The sequence below is a fragment of the Eschrichtius robustus genome, chromosome X (assembly GCF_028021215.1).
Source record: "Eschrichtius robustus isolate mEscRob2 chromosome X, mEscRob2.pri, whole genome shotgun sequence".
NCBI classification, from domain to species: domain Eukaryota; kingdom Metazoa; phylum Chordata; class Mammalia; order Artiodactyla; family Eschrichtiidae; genus Eschrichtius; species Eschrichtius robustus.
The window spans coordinates 66,745,993-66,753,796 of NC_090845.1; positions in this window are offsets into that span (position 1 = coordinate 66,745,993).

The following is a 7,804-nucleotide window of genomic DNA, read 5'->3' on the forward strand; positions in this document are numbered from 1 at the left end:
TTAAAAATTGAGAAACACTACATTGTACACCTGTAACATATAATATTGTACATCAGCTATTACTCAATAAAAAACAGATTAGTTTCAGGTGTACAACATAATGATTAGTTATTTGTAGATATTGGGAAATGCTATCCGCAGTAAGTCTACTTATCCTCCCTCACCTTACATAGACACAAAATAAATTTTTTCTTATGATGAGAACTTTTAAAATCTAGCTTCTTAGCATCTTTCAAATATGCAATACAATAGCATTAACTATAGTCACCATGCTTACATTACACTCCCATGACTTATTTTTTAACTGGAAGTTTGTATCTCTCCACCCTCTTCACCCTGACTGATTCTTGATACACATTCAAGTTAGAGAAACACTGTCCTAAGGGGCTTGCTTTCTCATTCAAAGCACTATTAGTCTGTGATCTTAGCAAATGATTAAGATTTCTAGAAAAGAGATTGTGTAATAATGAGACAGAAAGACAAAGCATTATACAACAGTGTATTCCTTTTAGTGTTTTTAAAAAATGGAGATATATAGGAAAATTCTAAATGCCAAACAATGGTAGAATAGGTCAATCCAGTGGTCTATACCTGTGGAAAGAATATGGCAGGATACTATGTGATCATGGGTCATTATGACAAAGCCTCCCTCCTTTATCAAACTTTAATCAGGCTCCTCTGAGCCTCTCCACTAGGCCTCTACCCTGGCCTGCCTTCAGCAAGAATCCTGCTAAGTCTAAAATTTTAGTGAGAATTTCCCTACTCTTGGTATCTGATCTTGTTCCTCAAACCCACCCTTGGTGTGTAAGTCCTTAGCCAGGCTTAGCAAGAATCCTGTTAGGCCAGTTTAGCAAGAACTTTCCACCCTCAATGCCTCCTCTCAGTAATTTTCCACCAACTGACCCCCTCACTCTACTTGTTTGCCATAAATCCCCAGCTGTCTTTGTCATATTCAGAGTCGAGCTCAGTCTCTCTTTTCTAATGCAATAGAGTTGACTCCTAATGCAAAAGTCTTGAATAAAATCTTCCTTACCAATTTAACTAGTGTCAAAATATTTTGTCTTTAACACTATGAAGAGATCAGCAACCCACTAAACTGGCATAGTGATTACTTCATAGTGAAAATATCTGAGCTACAGAAGATGCAGAAAGAAATCTTATATGAACTTCCCTTAACTGACAAGAACAGAGATTGGGGACTTAACTGTCACACCTCTTTCCTCCCTGCACTCTGGGGAGGACTCTAGTCAGACAGGCATTGACCTGGGGAGCCATGATATTCCCAAAATTTGTGTAAACAAGCCTCATAAGAATCTTCCATCCTTTTGATACGCAAAACAATGACACTTACAAATAAATACACAGTAAGGAACACTTGACTGTGGCTATAGGTATAGGTCAACTGGAAGTTTGCAATGGGGTAGAGAGATTGGTCACAACTCTGAATACAGCATGGGTGAATGGGAATTTATAACAAAGGAGCAGGGTGGGGGTCACTGATAGAAAATTAGGAAGAGTAAAACATCAAGGTTAATAGGAATTCCAGCTAAACCAACCTAACAGGATTCTTGCTAAAGATAGGCCAGCATAATTAGACATCACCTGGGGGAGAGGGGGGTAGATGAGGAACCCAATGAGATATTGAGGGTGATCATATATCAAGGGCTGGGATTCTGGTTAAAATGACTTAAAGGGATTCTTGCGAAAATTGGGCAATGCAGAGATTTACATGAAAATCCAAAAGAAAGGCCTAATTGACAAAAAGTTTAGGGGAGCCTGAGTGGAGTTAGGCCTATGAGAGAAACTTTGTCTCTTTGAAGCACTAAATATTACCACTTTATTAAGCCTGTATATTAACCTTTACTGAGGTACTTTCTGTAAGTGCACTTCCCCATGCATAGTAAACATTTTCCCTTGTTAATCTGTCTAAGGTCAGTTAACTCATAATAACTAAGACCATTTAAACTCAAATTGGTTGAGAAGAAATGTTTCCTTCTAATAACTACCCATGTTTATTTTCCTATATTTTAAAATTCACAAAATATTTGCTTACAATACCTATGCAGATTCTCCAACATAAAAGACCCATACACCACTTGAATCTCTTACATGAATATGTATCAAGAATCAGGTAGGGACCTTGGTTAGAACGATTCAAGGATAAATTCAAGTAATACTCAATCTGGTCAATGGTATGGTAAATCCTGTCAAACACTGAAGAAGAAAAACAGTTGTGTTACACTCTCAGGAACTCTTCACTAAGGAAATAATGAGAAAAGAGGAGAAAGCTTAAAGCATATATTTTTGGAGACTTTTAAAATATCAGGGTACAAAGTGGTCGATACAGTATGATCTTGATAATGCGGAATAAGATGAAGCTCTTTCAAACGTTGTTTGTGAACAGCCTTTAATGAATGGGAAAATACTACATAAAAAAAAAAAAATGCTACCACTTCAGAAGTTATAAAAGGCAATACACAAAATTACTAGTGGTCGTTTCTGGGTAGTGGAGTGGCGGTGATGTTTACCTTCTTACTGATATTCTCTGAGTTTTCAACATTTAACACTTGAGATTCATTTAATGGACAACAAAAGAAAGTTAAAATAAGCCCTACAGGAGACTTAATGGCTTACTTAAAAAAAAAAAAAAAAAAGAGAGACATATGCGAGACAGTTTACAAGCGGGCTGGTAATCACAGCAACTTACATTTAAAATATTTTACTGTCACTCTTCTGTCCATCAGATTGGCACAGAGATTTAAGGAAAGAAGGGAGAGCAACAAGGCCGCCCTAAAACAGCCCTGCCTCTGCGGAGAAAGAATTTTTGCTTTGACTCCGAGGAGCCGTTTTTTTTTTTCCAAACACGAAGGGCGGGGGAAGAGCGGAGTTGCGGGCGTTTGATGGAGTCATGCTGCCATCAAACGGCCACAGTTTCACTGAGCGACGAAGAAGGCTTGGGAGGACGTTCGCTCTGCTGCCCAGTCTCTGCTCTTAGACCCGGAATAGTCCACTAAGGGACCTGAGCGAGATAAACGGGAAGGGGAAAGCGACGGTAGCTAGACCTGGGCGCCCACAAAGCTGCTAACTGGGGGCACCACGGGAATGCATTTGCAATTGAGAGGCAGGAGAGCGGTCCCCTGAAGACCCGCCCCCGAAGCCATAGCAACAGCAGCAGGAAGTTCCAGCGTGGCCTTCCGGGCGGCAGCGCCAATGGCTGATGGGAAGTGTGGCCGTTTGTCTTAGGGTCGTACGGAATTCGGTCCGCTCTTTCGTACCCATGGCCTGAATTTATTTCGTGGATAGTTTCTTATGTTCCCCCTGGTGGCGGACATTACTGGGACGATTGAAAGCGAGGAGAGGATGACGTTAGCCCTCGGACCCAGTCTAAGAGTCATCTAGAGGAGTAGTGCGAAGATGGACGCGTTCAGTCCCGTGTGGACATGCGCATTAGCGTAGTACGGACTTCCAAGCCGGCTGTGTCGTCTGGGCCCTCAAGCTATTGATATTTAGTGGGAAGTTTCTGCTGTTCCTTTACTTTGTGGGTCGGGGCCTGGGTGCTTGAGTGCGGGAAAGAGAAAGCCAGCTAGCCCCGGAGCCCCTTTTAAGGGCATCATTCACCCAGCCATCCGTACATCCGTTCTTTGATAAAGCAAATACTCACTGAGCACCGGTTATGTACCAGACACAGTTTTAGACCCTGGGGACCCAAGACACTGAAGAACACGAGGGCCCTGTTCTCAGGGACCGTTCCTTCTAGTGAGTGGAGACAGAACATAAATAAATTACCGAGTTAATTTCAGATAGTGATAAGTGATAGTAAGAAAATAAAACGGGGTGATATGACGGAGAGAAATGCGGTGGCTGTGTACCCATTTTCACTGGGTGGTCAGATTCGGCTTCTTCAAGGAAATTACAGGTGAGGACATTAGGAGTGGTCCTGTATGGCTTTGATGACATTGATAAGGATAAAAGCTTCTTCCTGGTTTTACATTGTTTCACGCCTTATTAATACAGAGGCTTGAATTAACACAAAAGATAGATATGTTTGCTGCTTCATTTCCTGCAGTAGCTCCTAGACTCTCAAAAGTAGAATCAGAATAGAAAATTCTGATAGAAGGGCTAAATGGATCAGGACCAGGAAGTGCTGGCACTAGAGTGTGGGCAACAGCTGCTAGGTTAGGGCCTCGAGCACCTAGCTGAAAGGCTTCTTTCCACTGAAGGCCAAAGAGTAGAGAGGGTGGGGAAGCCTGATTCCCTTCCTCTTTGTGGCCTGCCTTCCCTTCTGGTCTCCTTTCTCTATGGGTCCTGGGATCTGATCTTTCTAGATTAGGTCCCTGTGGGGCTTTGTTTTGCTGTAATGGAGGAGTTTGTCACAGACCCGCAGTACCACCAATGGAATGCCAGTGGAATTTTAAATCCAAATAAGAGTTTGGAGTGGGCCCATAGTACACAGTAGGTCCTACGTAGTGACCACGACTTTGATATTTTAAGGAATCCTAAAGTTCAGTATGCGGGTGAAACCATGTTGACAACAGCATCACAAATTGAGTGAAAGAATGAATGAATGCATGCATGCATATTCTGTGGTAGACAGCAGTGGGATCCCCTCAGTTATCCTGGGTCTGGAGGATAAAGGGGAGTTAAAAGGCTACAGATCATCACTAGCTATGGTTCTCCTTTTGTAGGTGTGAGGTGCACAGTGAAGGGAAGCTGGAAAAATAGGCCTTCAGAAAGAATGGCCACAGTAAGATCCAGTTTGACTGTCCAAACTAATATCCGGAGGGTCTCAACCTGGGGAAAATCTGAGGCAAAAGGACTGTAAATAGACAAAGCAAAGTGAGTGGCCCCAGCTGGGGGGAGGGAGGGGAAAGGAGAGGGTGGGACTAGTTGCTGTAGTGTAAGATAGATACTGAAAAGAGTCCCTGATGTCCTGTTAGAGGGCACCTACCTACTGTGTTGAGTGGGAATATCGAGGACACCAGCTGGTCTAGGCCAGGGTAGCGGCAAGACTTTGCCCCGTTGTGTTGGATAGCAGGTTGCAGGTGACTATGATCTTCACTTCTTTCTAAGATCAGCACCAGCCTTTTCTCCCAATGCAGGCCATGATAGGATTCGTCCTCTATGTTCAGAGCACTGAGCTTTAGGATTGTCCATACTCTGCATGCAATTTAGCTACATTATTTTGTGGACAGAATTCTCTGTGGAGACAGGGGAAAAGGGAGGTTAGAGGAGGACGAAATGTCTGCCGTGGTATGTTTTCAATAACAATGACAACAACAACAACAATAATTGGCTACATCTGTTCAGGGTTTATCATGTGGCGGGCCCCGTGCCAAGGGCCTTCTCCATGTTCCCTCATTTAATCTTCACAGTAACACAGAACACTGGTACCCTATTTCCACTTTACATAGGAGGAAACTACGGCTTAGTTTAAGAGACTTACCTGAGGTTAAACAAATATGGCCATGGTTTCCATCCAGCTTTGTCTCTAGTCCAGTTTTTTCTGAAAGTGTTGTCCCCAGAACAATAGCATCAGCATTGCCTGGGGACTTGTTCGAAATGCAAGTCCTCAGGCCCTACCCTTCACCTACTGAATCAGGAACTCTGGGGTCAGGGCCCAGTCACCTGTGGTTTAAAACACTTTCCAGGTGACTCTGATGTACACTCAAGTTGGAGAACCACTGCGCTAGTCGATGCCCCCAGCTCTTAACCAATCACTAGAGCTGAACTTTTCAAACTTCAGTGTGCTCACAAATCACATGCAGAGTTTGATTCATGGGCTGGTCCGTGGACCATACTTTGAGTACCAAGGCTCCATGCTATACTGCACTTTCATGTGCCTTTGGTGAGCAGAGCTATTGGTTAGATGCAGTTTTAGCTCCTTTAAAGTCCCGATTTCTGAGAGCTGACAGGCTATAGAATTCTAAATTGCCCTGACTCTGCTTATCTTTTTCAAATGCTTGCCTGAACATAATGGTGATGAAGAGAGAAATCAAGTGTCAGGCTCCATCCCCTCCTCCTGAATACCGTTCCAGAAATGCTGAGTCTTGACAGATTTAACTTGGAAGCTCTCTTTCTTGAGTGAAAGGAGAGCCAAGGACAACTTCACAGTATTCTTTGCCTGAATGAGATGTAGTAAATGACCAAGGGCAGCAGCATATGATCACCTTTAATAACTTAAAACAATTTTCTGAAATACTGGACGAGATCGCTTTGTTCTGAATGACTTACCTGGGTGATCGTATCACCAAACGACGAATTAATGTCAATGTGCTTCTCCAAATGTGGTGTGGCCTAAAAATCTGTATTTGTAAAATACCATATGTGCTGAATGGCTAAACTACTATTAAAGAGCACACATTGCTGGTTTCTTTGACATATAGGACTCTTTGCCAGGAAGCTATCTGTTCACTATGTAAGATGTTTGGGGTGTGTTCCTTATATTTATGGCAAATGAGGATAAGGAGAAAACAGATTGTAGCTGACCGTCGACTGGGGTAGGGGTAGGGGGCTTGTTGAATGGAGAGGGTGCCCAGGCACCTCCATGGCCCTGTTTATCTTCCTGAACTTCATGGAGAAGGCAACGAGTTAACATGTACACCTAGAGGAGGTATTATGTCTGCAGCACATCCTTATTTGGGGCCTGACGGTCCAGAAGTGTGACTATGCTGCTCTTTAAATCCCAGCCCTCCTGGCCAAAGTGTTTCTAAAATTTTCATTTTGTAGGTTTCAGCACTGTAAGGCCTCTGTGGAACGTGTGGGGCAACCAGTACCCCAAAAGATAACTCCTGATGCACCCCCACCGGGATGCATCCCACTCGTTCTCGGGTGTTCAAATTGTCCTCGTTGAGGTTCAGTGGCTACATGGAGCTTCTTCGGGGAGTGCTGATGGGAATGGTGATCAGGAAGCATGGTGCTGTATGGAGCTCAAGGAAGAGGGAAGCTACAGGAAACTCAGGTTGGCCACCGCTGTAGCTCACAGCAGTGCAGACAGACCGAAGCATCTGTGTAATTCTCTGTATGACGCCAGGAGCTCTCAGGGGAGGCTCAGAACTGTTGTAGAATGTCCAGCCTTCCTGGTAAATGGAACTCAGGTAAAAGGGAGGCAGAGTATCTCCATCTGGGGGTAAAAGGAAGGAAGACATTGCCTGTGTACTACACTGAGGCAGAGGGTAGACTGAACAGTAGTAATGTGATCCTAGATATAACCTCCTACCCACTGGGGAGCTGGTAGGTAAGCTACCCCTCCACCGGTGGACTCGGGTACCTGGATCATAGAGAAAGAACAATGTCAGATCTTGGAACACCCAGTGTCTCTGTTTAAACTAAGACATCTTTCCACCAGATTTTTAGTCCAAATCCTCAAAACTACTCATTTCTCTCATGCCCCGCTCCCTGCCCACCCTTCTATTTCACAACCTATTTTCTCTCTTCAAACCTCCAGCACTGCCTCTTCCATCCTCAACTCTTAGCTGATGACCTATTCTCAACTTTTCACTGAGAAAATTGCATAGGAGTCAACCCAAATTAACAAGTCCAAAATTGAACTCCCTCATCTTCCCCTATAAACCTTCTCCACCTTCAGTATTTCCCATCCCAAGGTAATGGCAACTCTGCCCTCCACTTTTTTGTGCCATAGGCGCTGCTCTTTCGTGCACCCTTCATTCTCAACCTGTCAGGAAGTCTCATCTTTTGTAAAAAGATGAGCTCTTTTTGCAAAACATATCCAGAATCTGACCACTTCTCACCACCTCCACTGCCACCATCCCGTTCCAGGCCACCATCAGTTTTTCCCCTAGGTTAA